Below are 13,972 nucleotides of genomic sequence, written 5' to 3'. Positions count from 1 at the left end.
TAGGTCTTCAGATCACACATCTTTATGACCCAGTAACAGGAAACTGAAGATTTAAACCATGCACCATACTTTTCATAAAAAGGAGGAACATGCCTACTCCAGTAAACAATTCTATCTTGGAGGATTAAAATGAAATGGTCCTCAATTCTAAAATGTTCTTACTTTTAAGGAGTAAAAAGCTAATCCTGAAGAGGCCACCTTATTAGCCCCAATTTTACCATACTTGAAGAATTTCAGAAGATGATTTATATCATGGAAATTGCTCCACTATTTTTTTTCCAATAGTTTGGAATATCTGTATTTGATCACTTAATTGTTCTTATTGTAACTAAGTTATCAGTCAGACAAGGCCATCAAAAATGACCTTTGAGTCATAGTAGGGACAAAGGAAATGATCTTCTTGATAATGTCATCCCAAAGCCATTTCATGTTTACAGCCTGAATCAAGAACAAGGGATTGGGGGGGGGGGGGGGAGGCGAGAAGAGAAAATGAATTGAAAACCCTATAGAAGCACATGCCTCCAAATTTTATCATATGTGGGAATTAATTTTATTTTAAGCAATAAAGAAACCAAAAACCAGATGTGTCAGCGAGCTGACAGACCAAGTGTTCTACTGAATAAAAATCATACCTCTAAATTTTAAAAATGCAGATTTCTCAATGGAATATTTTAACTGTTCTCCCTGGCTTTTACTTTTTTACCAAGAGTTTTAGGGAGGAAGGGAGGGAGGGAGAGACCAATTTACAAATCACATTGAGGCATGTTTTGGTTAACCATTATTGACTAAACTTCCAACTAGGTGAGTTCACACAAAATGCCAAGCCCCAAACATGGGTAGCAAGCCACAAAATATTAATTCACACAAATAAACTACATGAAGACTTAGCATGCTGTGTGAACCCCTTCTGTTTGATCTTCAGGAAAAGTTCTAAAGGATCACCAATTCTTGAATGTCCTTTCCAGCTATTTAACAAAGGGATAAAAACTGGTTTTGATTCATCGCTGTTCAAAAAGAGACAACTATGTTGTCAGGATGTCTTAATTATTTTATCTGCTTTTCCCTAATTTGCTTTTCCCAACTCCTTCTATAAGTCATGGGTTGCAGTAGCCATAATAACACTCAACCAACATAGACCTGGGCTAAGTTTGGAACATGACGTCTACTGTATCTGGAGCTTATGAGAAGACTGTGTTCTGTTTAAGCTGAATCCATTGTAATAACTCTTTCAAACTCTTAATACCTGATCCTATTGATGCCAAAATGTTAATCCTGATTTTGCTTTGAAAAGCAGCTGCTTAAGCAATTACTTCTTCAGCATTCTGCTCCTTGTTCTTCTTCTTTCTATTCTATTCAGCAAATTTTTGCCTTGGAAAGCAGCACAGTTACCTACCTCTGACTCACATAAGTGTTTGAAAACAGACAGTGTAAATTGACCCTAATCCGACATTATGTACTTGTGGTATATTGTTAGGCCAAAAATAGGCAGCATTAAGCAAAGTCAGCACAATTTTGCTTTGAGGAAAAATAGCAAACCTTGGCCTGTCTTTGGAAATGGACATTGTTCCACCTGGATGTGGAAATTGCTGTACAATTCATCATTTACCAACCTAATCCATTTACTTTTCGCAACTACATAAAATAAACAGATGTAATACAGGAAATCATTTTTCTCTCTATGCGTATAAAAACTCACAATATGTTTACAGAGTAGGTGCAAGTATATGCATTGCGATAGACACAACTAGAGATGGTTAGACATGTCTGCACCCATAGATGTGGGTGTATATCCACACATGTCTGTATATATTACTTTTCACCGTGAAGATCTTTATATCAGCAAATAACAATATCTACCTTTGAGAGGAAAATATCCAACCTGCACCTGTACTCAGGGTCATTCCGAGTTGGGCAGCCCTGTTAAATAAATACATAAATCACTTCCCCCACTTTATCAGCCTACATGTTGCATAGAGGTTCCCATTTATAAATGTGCAGGAGTCCAGAGGACTCCATGTGGCACATACAATCAATCAATCCAGGGGTGGGTTGCTGTCGGCATTACTGCCGGTTCAGTGCGCACGCTATTTCCAGCCGTCAAACCACTACCATTTCAGCTGAACTGGTCCGAACTGGTAGAAACCCACCATTGAAGCAATCAATCAATTAATCAGAATAGAGCTGGAAGTCTTCTATTCAACCCTCTGCTCATACTTCTACATTTTAAACATGCAGATTTCTTAATGGAATATTTTAACCGTTCTCCCTGGCTTTTACTTTTCTACAGAGGGTTTTACAAATCACATTAAGGCATGTTTTGGTTAACCATTATTTGCATTTTTATATTGCACTAATACTATTTATCTTTTTTAAAAAAATCATATTAGTGGTCTGCAGGATTTTAAATTAAGAATTTTATTAAATTATCAATTTCAGGTGCAATTCAAGGTGCTGGTTGTCACCTTTAAAACCTTTCATGGCTTGGGACCAGGTTATATAAGGGACTGTCTATTGCCGGACACATCCACCCGACTCATCACAGTGGGGAGGAAGGGAATGTTGCGGGTCCCATCCCTGAAGGAGATACACCTGGTGAGACCCAGAAGAAGGGCCTTCTCTGTGGTGGCTACCTCTCTCTGGAACATCATTCCCCCAGAGATTAGAATGGCCCCTTCTTCCGGAAGGCACCGAAGACCTGGTTCTGCCAATGGGCCTGTGGAACCCAAAGTGGGTTGGAGCCCATTAAATGACTTGTGTGATCAACTGGGGGCTGGTGGGTGATTTTATTACATTAATTTACTTGTATTTTTAATTAGTTTTACTGTTTTTAGATGTGGTTTTTACATTCTGTAAGCCGCCTTGAGTCGCCATGGGCAAATAGGCGGCAATATAAATTAATTAAATAATTAATCAAATAATCAAATAATCAAATAATCAAATAATCAAATAATCAAATAATCAAATAATCAAATAATCAAATAATCAAATAATCAAATAATCAAATAATCAAATAATCAAATAATCAAATAATCAAATAATCAAATAATCAAATAATCAAATAATCAAAAACAAACAAATAAATAATAATAATAATAAACAAACAAACAAACAAATAAATAAATAAATTTTTACACTGCATATCAAGGTCTGGTTATTTAGAAAAATCCTTGTATTGCTCTGTCCCGAGCTCAGCAGGGTTGGGTCATTCTTTTGGATTTGGAAGTAATGACCCCACCAATAGAAGAATTTAAGGCTTTAGTCCAAGCATTAGAACAACATAATAACATGAGACAGAAATTAAAGACTATTCAAGGACACTGAATACATCATAGCCTCAAAGAGCAAAGAATTCATTGTCAATTATTTCATTTTCAAATGATGCACTGATGACTAATATCAATCTTTTATAAATCTTGCCTCTGTTCTTTTGGAAAGAAGGCAGTTGATAAAGAAAAAAAACAGTGTGCCAAAGTTTTCATTTATTCTAATGGCAAAATAAAAGAAGTTGGAATGGATTCTTGTCAACCTCGAAGATTTTCTGCAAGATAATCTATTTTAACCCAATCCCTCAGATCTTCCAACTATGGACTCATTGCTGTAACTGAATTTGTCTGCCTTGCTGCTAATCTTCTTCTTCATGACCTTCTTTCCACCTAAACCTCTTTGGTGTTTGTGGAGATTCTCAACCATCCAGGTCACTCTTATCCCAAAAGTGTTTTTTTCAAGAGGCAACTGGACTTTCTTTGTTTTTATTTGAAGAAGTTTCCTTTGGTGTTTGTTCAGCAATTTTTTGCTCAGTTGTGCTGGCAAAGTTTCTTCTATGCAAGATGGCTGCTTCAAGGTCTGTAATAGAGTGTGCTGGAAAGTTAAAATGCTCTGATACTATCTTGTCAAAATTGCATCCAATAACTCTTTGGTGTAAACTTTAGTTTGTATGTCCCATAGAGTCCAGTGGACCATTGTTGGTAGATGGTGACATGTATCAACATTAGAGAAAATATCTGTGAAGGTGCCTTCAATTCACTAATTCACCGTTTTTGGAATATGTAAAGGTTTATTAATCTAAGCAACGGGGGTGGGGGTGGGGGTAAAGGTTGAGCATCAGAAGGTAAATGTTCAGAAAGCATTGTTCTAGGTCAGTCATAAAGATGTTGACATAATGTGGAGCCATACATGTACCCACGCCTTGGTAGCAAGGTATACTGTATTGACATAAGTAATGATTTCTTCTTGACCTGAAATCGACATTTGAGAGTATTAGTGTATAATACGCCAGTAGGTAAAATTGTATGGTTGGGAAGATTGATTATAGATTTTAGTCTTCTTATGGAGTGGGTTGTGTTTTTTTATGAGAGTGAGAGCACTGGTGGCACATAGTTTGAGTACAGCATCCATAAAATCTGGTAATTGAACTCTGATGGTTCAGATGCTTGAACAATTTGCCTTGTTTGTGTATTTAAGGAGGTGAAAGGTAAATATTCCCCTCACACATAAGTGCTAGTCGTTCCTGACTCTAGGGGGCGGTGCTCATCTCTGTTACAAAGCCGAAGAGCCAGCGCTATCCAAAGATGTCTCTATGGTCATGTGGCCGGCATGACTCAATGTTAAAGGTGCACGGAATGCTGTTATCTTTCCACTAAAGATGGTTCCTATTTTTCTACTTGCATTTTTATGTGCTTTCGAACTGCTAGGTTAGCGGAAGCTGGGACAAGTAATGGGAGCTCACTCTGTTATGCAGTGCTAGGGGTTCGAACCCCCGAACTGCCAACTTTTCTGATCGACAAGCTCAGTGTCTTAGCCACTGAGCCCTTTTATTTAAGGAGGTAGAAATTGCCTATTTGATGTCCACATTGTTTCCATGTAGATAGCCTTATTTGTCTTCTGGAAATTATTTCATCAGTCCATGTAGACTTTTCTGGCACCTTTTGTGGGATTGGAAGATAGAAGTTGGAATGAAGAGTTGGAAAGAAGACTTCTTAGCTTTCTTTGACATAAACAACATTCGTAACGACAACAGGTCTTCTTTTGATTGTGATGGCGTTGCTCCTCTTGAGGTCTTGGATCACATTTCACTCTGTTGCAAGATCAAGGTAACAGAATACAAATACCAGGACTTTGTACTAACAAATCACTTCAAGAACAACCTCCAAAAAAATTCTAAAGACATCCAGAGCTCTCTAAAAGCAAGCAGGACAACAAAAGGGTTTTTTTTCTTGAAAGAGAAATTTCAGCAATATATTCTGTAAAGCTGGTGACAACTTAACCCACTTTGTTTCTTGTTAAATCTGAGCAACTCCCTGAATAGTAATAGCCTATAGCTGATAGCACATTTGGACACAATTTAAATTCAGACACCACAAAGCAGCACTTAATATGTTCCACAAGGTCACACTGATCCTTGTTCTTTGACCAAAAGGGCAAATTTCACAATTGTTCTTTGTACTCAAGACAAAAACAATTACCTCAGCCATATTAATGAAACCACCAGAGGCAAGGAAAACCAACCAGAGTATATTTAGCTAATCAGTTAAAGAGTTTCTAATTTCAGGGGAGGATTTTCAGCTTTTGTTCTAATTATTATATTTACATGTAGAAAAGTTTTATCCCAAGGGTGGTGAGCCAGTTCCTGATGCTTGGATAATCCAACTTTTTTTTTGTTTTGTTCTTCAGATAATTATATCACTTCAAGTCATGGAGAAATTTCCCTCATGGAGAAATCCACTTTTTTTTTCACCTATTCTAGCACATATTTGAAAAAGATTCCTTCTATCATTAAATAATGTATTGAGAAGGGCAGTATAGGATGCAGAGATTACCATTTTTGGAATAATAGTGAGCTGTGGAGTAAAATGCAAAAAGTAAGAGAATTAAACTTTTCCTTCTTTGTTTGACTACTGAAGATAGATACGTTTTGTATATGGGGAGGAGCAAGGGTTTTTATTTCAAAACAGTTTCTAGATTAAATGCCATGGAATTTCTCCAGTCAGGACTCAAAAAATCAGTGGAACAGAATATGTTTTGTTAAATTAAAAAAAAGTTTCATGTATAGGTTGAGTTTAATCAGCACTCTAGATTACAATATGATTGACTTGTTTCTGGCTTAAGCATGCTGCATAGAATTGTGGTTAGTTTATGGGTTCTTTGTGTCACATGTACCTTGTGACAATTCGGTCATCCCACGGATTGGCAGATTGTAAAACCAGTTTGTGAAGACTAAGCGAAGCAGGTAAATTTCTGCACATTTTCTGCTCGCAGTCCTCAACGCTTCAAAAAGTAGACAGCAATTACCTTTACTACTGCAGGCTCTGGGATCAAGGAGTGAAAGTCACTGCCCCATCTCAAACTGCCCCAGTTCCTATGGCAACAAAAATCCACTGACCCTTCACTCCATATAAAAGAAAGAAGACAGCCAAGAAACCCCATTGTTTGTATGTGCTGTTTCTCTTGCCAAAGAGAAGAAATGTCAATTTCAATCCTATTAGCTTTGCTTTTGGGAAAGATTGAGGGCAAAAGAAGAAGGGGACGGCAGAGAATGAGGTGGCTGGATGGAGTCCCCGAAGCAGTAGGTGTGAGCTTAAATGGACTTCAGAAGATGATAGAGGACAGGAAGGTCTGGAGGAAGGTTGTGTATGGGGTCATGATGGGTCGAACGTGACTTTGCAACTAACAACAACAACAAGTTTTGCCTACACTTATACTGAAGAATTGCAAAAGCAAATCAACATTCTTTTTTCAACATTCATAGAGCAGATGAAGCTCAAGATCCAGGAGGAAGGATAAGGCGAACGATCCATCCAATAGTTGACCTTCAAATTATATAGAGCTCAAGTCTTAAGGTTGAAACCAGGGCCTCTTGCAGTGTTGAAGGGCAGGACAAAGTAAATACCTGTCAACTGCACACATGGGATCTCAAAAATTGATTCAGAACCAGCAACATGGAAATGTCCAGAGGCATAACTTTGAGTCTACTTGAACAAATAACTACCTGAAGACCTGTAATGTGTCATCAGTGCTTTGGGAAGAGTGTCTCTGCAAAAAGTTACAGATGTCTAGCGATTCCAGATTGCTAGAATGGGCACAAAATAATACCATCTTCAGATTAATATCTACTTTAACAAGGAAGAACAATATTCTGTAAAATCAATCTCCTACAACCTGGACATTTCAAATATATTGAACAGGAGGTGGACTAGAAAACCTCCAAGGTCCCAACTCTGTTATTCTGTTATTTTGGGACATAATTTCTCATATTTCCTAACTACTATCTGAACCTATCTGAAGGACTTTGTGTCAGAAGACACTACTGTGAAGCTTTGAATTGGACTGAAAAAGTTGGATGGAGATTTTTACCAAAGAAATAAAGGATCCATGAACAAATGAATGGGGAAAAGGATACTTGGAGTAGATCATGAGTGCAGTGAACCAATCTTGCATTCTGAATTTTCCTTCTGTCCTTTCCCAGAGCAAAGTTTCCTCTTAGTTACCCCAAGCAGAGACATTGCATATAAAAGAGAGGAAGTGGAAAAGAAATAACGGAACAAGAGAACAATTCTCACTTCTCCCTGGAAACCAGAATAGAAAAACAGGTTCAGTCTCCCCACATTTTTCCAATCATACTATTTGTATTCTGGTTTGAGAATATGAATATACCTGAACTTGAAGTAGTCTTCAGAATTTGACCAAGCCATCCCTTTAAACTTTCCATCTGGTGTTCCTGAGTAACCACAAGGAGAAAGCAGTCCAACTTTTCTGTTAAACAAATGGTCTCAGAGAGTTCATCAAACATAGACTCATTAGGGCTGGAAGGGACTTTGGAGGTCTTCTAGTCCATCCCCCTGCTCAAGGCAGGAGACCTCATACATCTAGGTTGAATATTATCCTTGGTAACAATTGAATAGTTCCCTTGATCTTTAGAAAAAATGTCTTTTTTATCCACACTCTTGTAGGGAGGCAATATTTATATGTCTTTCATTGACCTAGAGGGGTTTATATCCATCAAGGAAATATCAAGACAAAGGTTTAAATCCCTCTATCTCCAGTCCTGAGTCTCAATATGGATCAGGTGACCATTATCCTGTTAATCTGGAGTAAAGTAACCAATAATCCAAGGTATAACTGTCAAATTTATGGAATCTTCTCCAAGGTTGCTCAATAGTTATATTAAAAAGTATGCAAGTGTAGTTCAGACCTCAAATAAGCACAGGACTTTTTTTATTCCTCATTAAAACAAAGATGTGTTTTCAGCCTTCTCTCTCTGAAAAAGAAAAGATGCCAGTTCTTTAAAACTTCATCTTAACTAGTGAGCAAGCTCCTTTAGTCCTTTATAGTACTGGCATCTTTTTTCAGAATTATCCAGTTTAAAAACTGCTTAAATAAAGAGCAAAGTCCAAAGTACATTTTCTGAACCATTTTCAAGGCATTCTCTTCTCTAAAATCTGGGCAGAACCAGGACAAGCTTTGTGATATATTTACAAATTTACAAACTAAATTTGACCGAATTGAAATTAAGCTACAGTCAATTCAATTACCCCCTACTTAATACTTTTATTACCTATAAATTATAACTTTGAAGTGACATCCTAAACTTTCCAAGAAAACACACAACCCAACCCTGCAAAATCACAGCACTGATTTTGTACTAGCGTGTTACACTTCAACATGTTATCAGGGTTTAAATCCCATTCTTGCATTGAGGCCAAAGGGGATAATCAACAACAGCCTTTGAGTTTATTATTGGTTGATCAAGAAAAAGTAATTAAGAGATATATCTAAGGAAGTCCTCTGGAATTTCAGTTGAGGCAACTGAAATCTATCTATCTCAACTTAGAGATACTCAACTTTAGGTGCACAGTACTCACACAGTCCACAAAGAAAACAGGAATTCCACAAGCTATGCAATTCAAAATTACCAAGAACTGATTTTCTTTTTCAGAATCAAACTGTATTTTCAAAATAAAATCAGAGAAAGCCATCCAAGAACACACATGGCAGTTGTTTATTATTGTATCCCGGGAATGGCGAGCCTGCCAATGTCTCAGGTGAATTGTGAGCACAGCTGCAAAGTAGTAATTGATCATTAATCACCTTCTATGTATACAATAATGATGTACCACCAACTTGCACCCCTATCCACAAACACTCTGGGGGACTCCGCTACCTCAGAATAACAGAATAATGGAGTTGGAAGGGACCTAGGAGGTCTTCTAGTCCAATCCCTGCTCAAGCAGGAAACTCTATGTCATTTTAGATAGATGATAGTCCAATATCTTCTTAGAAACCTCCAGTGAGGGAGCTCCACAGCTTCTGAAGGCAAGCCATTCCAATGATTAATTGTTCTGTCAGGAAATTTGTCCTTAATCCTAGGTCGCTTCTTCTCTCCTTGAATATCCATCCATAATTTCCATCCATTGCTTCTTGTCCTGTCTTCAGATGCTTTGGAGAACAGGTTGACCCTCTCTTCTTTGTGACAGCCCCTCAAATATTGGAAGACCACTAGCTATCTTGTCACTTCAATGGAGTCTTCTCAAAATGAAGAAATGCCACTTCTGATTGAGTTGATGGCCGCATAGGTTTTGCAAAGCACACTGAACTCTGCACTACTAAAATGTGCTGGATTGCAGCTTATTTTTTAATTGTAAAAAGCTATTGTTTGCTCATGATTGTGCATTTTTAAATTTTTGTATTCTGTTGTAAACATTATTAGCTGCCTTCAGAGGTACATAAAGCAGAAGTCAAGGCATAAATCCCATAAATTAAGAAACTTAGATCTGAAGCTTCGTCTAGGAGTGACTGCAGAACTAAAAGACTATAGAGAATTTCCTCATCCTGCAACATGAATAGAATAGAATAGCAGAGTTGGAAGGGACCTTGAAGATCTTCTAGTCCAACCCCCTGCTCAGGCAGGAAACCCTACACCACTTCAGACAAATGGTTATCCAATCACTTCTTAAAAACTTCCAGTGTTGGCGCATTCACAACTTCTGGAGGCAAGTTGTTCCACTGATTCATTGTGCTAACTGTCAGGAAATTTCTTCTTAGTTCTAGGTTGCTTCTCTCTGATTAATTTCCACCCATTGCTTTTTGTCCTACCCTCAAGTGCTTTGGAGAATAGCTTGACTCCCTCTTCTTTGTGGCAGCCCCTGAGATATTGGAAGACTGCTATCATGTCTCCCTAGTCCTTCTTTTCATTAAACAAATTAGACATACCCAGTTCCTGCAACCTTTCTTCATATATTTGATCTAATGAGTATTAGATCAAAATCCTCAGAACCAGGTTGACATTTCTAGCCATGAAACTCTGTAGTTGGATTCATACATGTTAATTCATGTTTCAATAAACCACAAAGCCTAGGGCATATTGCAAGAAATAAAGATCCCATTGCTGCCACAAAGGCAATGGGGTCATTTTATTCTCCAAAGCACCTGAGGGCAGGATAAAAAGCAATGGATGGAAACTAATCAAGGAGAGAACCTAGAACTAAGGAGAAATTCCTGACAGTTAAAACAATTAACCAGTTGCCTTCAGAAATTGTGAGTGCTCCATCACTGGATGATTTTAAGACATTGGACAACCATTTGTCAGAAAGGGATAAATGCTTGGGTTGGAGGGGGGGGTTGGACTGGAGGACCTCAACTCTACTATTCTATCTTCTTATTCTGTCATTCTTTCTATGATGATTTGTATCCATGCCGTCAAGACCAAAGAAAGTCCAAAGAATGGTGTAGGATCTCCTGCCAAGGGCAGACTAGAAGACCTCCAAGGTCCCTTCCAATGTTCTATAATGTTAAGTTACAATCAAAATGTCTAGCTATAATACCCTGCTTTTAGAGTGAAGATTGGGGGAAACTCTTTAGATTAAGCTAGTCCCTCATACTAAACCATGATTTAACTTTGATTAGAATATTTGGCATTCTAACCCACATTTTATAAACTTCATTATTTAAGTTCATACGATACTAAACTGAAAAAGTGTGTCATCCACACCCAAACACTTGACTACATTGTACAATTTATAGGTTTATAGCCTCATTTTACAATTTTCCTCATTTTCTTCAATTTGCCACATTTTCTTGTCACAGTCGTTAAATAAATCACCGCAGCTATTAAGTTAGTAAGACAGTTGTTAAGTGAATCTAACTCCCCCTTTGACTTTGCTTGTCAAAAGTTTACAAAAGGGGGTCACATTGCAACCGTCACAAATATGAATCCATCGCAAAAGGGGATCATGTAAGCCCAGGACATTGCAACCATCATAAATATGAGTCAGTTGCCATGCATCTGAATTTTAATCAACAACCATGAGGATACCTCAATGGTCGTAAGTGTCAAAAAACGGTTCACTTTTTTTCAGTGCTGTTGCAACTTTGGACGGTCACTAAGTGAACCATTATAAGTCGAGGACTAGGTGTAACACCCACCAAGCAGCCCAAATATACCTACCAGACCAATCATCAAGGCAGAAGATGGCTGTGAGTTCGACTCCTGCCTCAGGCAGGAAAGCCAGCTAGGCCGGTCTCTCTCTCTCCGCCCACCCCCCCGCTCTCTCAGCCCAATCTGCCTCACGGGGTTGTTGTTGTTGTGAGGTAAATTAGAGGAGGAAGGCGCCTTGGAGATGTCTGCCACTTGAGTTATGTGTGAAACTAATAAAAGGCAGGATACAAAGAAATAAAGTGAAAAGAAATTGGTCAGAAACCTGGTTAAAATGCGTAGCCAACTTCATGGCTTTTGGAAACTGGTTTGTGGTCAACTGAGGCCTGTTCTGGCTGAGCTTCTATGGCCCCGCCCAAATCCAGCTGTTCCTCCTTAGTAATTAAGAGGCCGGAAGGGCTATTCACTCACACAGCCTTCCTCCCAAGTGAACCATTTACTCTCAAGGAGTTCTTCATCCTTGCTTCTTAGGACTAGAAGCCCTCCAAGAAGCAATACTTTACAATGCTTCGTTTAGTGATGATTCAAAGTTACAACGGCACAGGGGAAAGTGACTTACGACCATTTTTCACACTTATGACCATTGCATCCCTGTGGTCACCTGAGCAAAATTAAGGTGTTTGGCAACTATCTCATATTTCTGACGATTGCGGTGTCGGGGGGGTGGGGATCACTTGGTCCCCTTTTGCGACCCTCTGACAAGCAAAGTCAGTGGGGAAGCCAGATTCACTTAATGACCATGAGGGGACTACCTGATCCCCTTTTGCAATCTTCTGACAAGCAAAGTCAGTGGGGAAGCCAGATTCACTTAATGACCACGAGGGGACTACCTGATCCCCTTTTGCGACCTGCTGACAAGCAAAGTCAGTGGAGAAGCCAGATTCACTTAATGACCATATTACTAACTTAACAACTGCAGTGATTCACTTCACACCTGCAGTGATTCACTTAACAACTGTGGCGAGAAAGGTTGTAAAATGGGGGTAAAACTCACTTAACAAATGTCTTGCTTTGCAAGAGAAATGTTGGACTCCATCAGGTCGTAAGTCAAGGACCACCTGTGTTCTATGTTCTGTTCTTTGTTCTACTTCTCATGTTTAGCACTTCTCTAGCTTGCTAACTTTGTCCTTATGTACAATTACTTGACTTGGCTGGACCTGGACCTTCTATCTTCAGGATCGTAGTTGGGTGTCTTGTTCTTTGGCTCCTTCAAAAGTGATACAAAGATGAATCTAGAGACTATTGCACTCCCAAGATTTGGATTAACCATAGATTGGCTGAAGAAATAAATTAAAAAAACCATTAAATATCAGCAAAGAAATACAGAAAACGTTTTGCAGTCCAGATCTATTTTATGGTCATAGGGGGATTTCTTTCTTTCTTTCTTTGTTTATATTCCATCTTACAGTTTAACAGAGTTGTAAGGGACGTTATAGGTCATCTAGTCCAACCCGCCCCCAAGCAAGAGACCCTACACCATTTCTGACAAATGGCTATCCAACATCTTCTTGAAAGCCTCCAGTGATGAAGCTCCCACAACAGGTAGATATAAAATACAATACAATACAATACAATACAATACAATACAATACAATACAATACAATACAATACAATACAATACAATACAATACAATAGCAGAGTTGGAAGGGACCTTGGAGGTCTTCTAGTTCAACCCCCTGCCTAGGCAGGAAACCCTATACCATTTCAGACAAATGGCTATCCAACATCTTCTTAAAGACTTCCAGTGTTGGGGCATTCACAACTTTTGGAGGCAACTTGTTCCACTGATTAATTGTTCTAACTGTCAGGAAATTTCTCCTTAATTCTAAGTTGCTTCTCTCCTTGATTAGTTTCCACCCATTGCTTCTTGTCCTACCCTCAGATGCCTTGGAAAATAGTTTGACTCCCTCTTCTTTGTGGCAACCCCTGAGATATTGGAACACTGCTATCATGTCTCCCCTAGTCCTTCTTTCTATTAAACTAGACATACCCAGTTCCTGCAACCATTCTTCATATGTTTTAGTCTCCATCCCCCTAATCATCTCTGTTGCTCTTCTCTGCACTCTTTCTAGAGTCTCCACATCTTTTCTACATCGTGGCAACCAAAACTGAATGCAGTATTGCAAGTGTGGCCTTACCAAGGCATTAAAAAGTGGTATTAACACTTCATGTGATCTTGATTCTATCCCTCTGTTTATGCAGCCTAGAACTGTGTTGGCTTTTTTGGCAGCTGCTGCACACCGCTGGCTCATATTTAAATGGTTGTCCACTAGGACTCCAAGATCCCTCTCACAGTTACTACTGTTGAGCAAGGTACTACCCATACTGTACCTGTGCACAGTACCTGTGCACATATGATGGATGGATGGATGGATGGATGGATAGATGATGGAGGGATGGAGGAATAGATAGATAGATGATGGCTGTATGGCTGTATGGCTGTATGGCTGTATGGCTGTATGGCTGTATGGCTGTATGGCTGTATGGCTGATGGACGGATGGACGGAGGGATGGATGGATGGATAGATAGATAGATAGATAG

This window comes from Thamnophis elegans, chromosome 14 (genome assembly GCF_009769535.1).
Source record: "Thamnophis elegans isolate rThaEle1 chromosome 14, rThaEle1.pri, whole genome shotgun sequence".
In the NCBI taxonomy this organism is placed as follows: Eukaryota; Metazoa; Chordata; class Lepidosauria; order Squamata; family Colubridae; genus Thamnophis; species Thamnophis elegans.
The sequence above is the reverse complement of the archived record's forward strand: the minus strand, read 5'-3'. Positions refer to the sequence as shown.